Source organism: Mus caroli, chromosome 7 (assembly GCF_900094665.2).
Source record: "Mus caroli chromosome 7, CAROLI_EIJ_v1.1, whole genome shotgun sequence".
NCBI lineage: Eukaryota > Metazoa > Chordata > Mammalia > Rodentia > Muridae > Mus > Mus caroli.
The window spans coordinates 258,612-259,975 of NC_034576.1; the positions used below are offsets into that span (position 1 = coordinate 258,612).

Consider the following 1,364-nt stretch of genomic DNA (forward strand, 5'->3'; position numbering starts at 1 on the left):
TGTATGTGTTTACATATGTACAGGGGGTCTAGAGACTATCTTTTTTTTTTTTTTTGGTTTTTCGAGACAGGGTTTCTCTGTATAGCCCTGGCTGTCCTGGCACTCACTTTGTAGACCAGGCTGGCCTTGAACTCAGAAATCCGCCTGCCTCTGCCTCTGCCTCCCGAGTGCTGGGACTAAAGGCGTGCGCCACCATGCCCGGCTCTAGAGACTATCTTTAGGAACTGTCCACCTTATTTGTTTGTTTGTTTATTTAAAAAACAACATTGACAATTATTAAAAGGGGATTTTACACAGATTTAAGCCCAGCAGTAAGTTGAAAGAGGTTCTCAGAGAAAGAGCAAGACACACCCAAGAGGTGAGTGTGACTTAAGCCTCGCAGGAGTTGGGGTATGAAACCTTTCAATTGTTTCTGTTCTGCCCTTTTCCAGTGTCTGTGAGATAACATCACAGTTCTCAACTTGTGATGACTTCACAAGTTTAGGTGGCTGGCCAGGTATAACCTCACACTTCCTTGGTTTCGGTTTGTTTGCGGTGTTCAAAGGCCAGATCACAGCAACAAATGGTTTGTTTGCCTGTGTTCCTTAGTAGAATTAAAAAGCGAATCTGTAACGGATTTAGCAGAAAGATCTAGCTGGTCCCCAATCAAGCAGCACCTCACCCTTAAAACTCAAAGGCCAGGCGCTTGAGTGAGTTGCGAAAGGGGGGCAGGCCAGCGGGAGGTGAGCTTTTCAGGCAGCAGAAGTGTGAAGATAGAGAGAAAAACCAAAACCGGTGAGCAGTTCACTGGCCTCATCATCCAGCTAAGGGCACAGGGGATTTCCTTACCGAGCTGACCCAAGTGGGCTGGGAATTTTCTGGCTTTGGAAATAAGCCTTGTAAAGTTCCATTAGATGATATGACAGGGGATGCTATGACGGTCTCGTCTGGTCTCCTGGGCCTGGTGAAGGAAACCAGTAGCCCACTAAAGCCTCTGGTAAAATGAGCTTAATTAGTAGTGGACGATTTCTCTGACACTAGTGGCGCTATCAGAGAGGTTGAGGCAGGAAGAGAAGGGGGAGGGGGGAAACAAACAGGAAGGAGAGGAGGAAGAGGAGGAGGAGGAGGAAAGGGGAGGGCTCTAACTCAACATACACAAAGCCAGTACCACATAAACTGAGTGTAGTAGCACGCCTGAAATTCCATCGCTCAAGAAATGGAGGAACCAGGAGGATTAGAAGTTCAAAAATAACCTCAACTCCATAAAGAGTCTGAGGCCAGCTTACTGAGATGGGGTGAGGGGAGGAGGGGAATGGACACAGAATGGGAGGGGGGGAGGGAGGGAATGAGGGAGAGAGGGAGAGAGGGGGAAAGAGAGAGAGAGA

At 47.9% G+C, this 1,364-nt stretch overlaps 1 long non-coding RNA gene across 1 annotated transcript in view; it reads right to left on the reverse strand.

Annotated features, from left to right (window-relative positions):
• Positions 1 to 1,069, reverse strand: part of LOC115031560 — a 2,702-nt gene extending 1,633 nt beyond the window's left edge. The window contains exon 1 of the long non-coding RNA XR_003837233.1: positions 829 to 1,069. This is a non-coding gene — a long non-coding RNA (uncharacterized LOC115031560). The remainder of the gene's footprint in view (positions 1 to 828) is intronic.
• Positions 1,070 to 1,364: the final 295 nt, after the last annotated feature.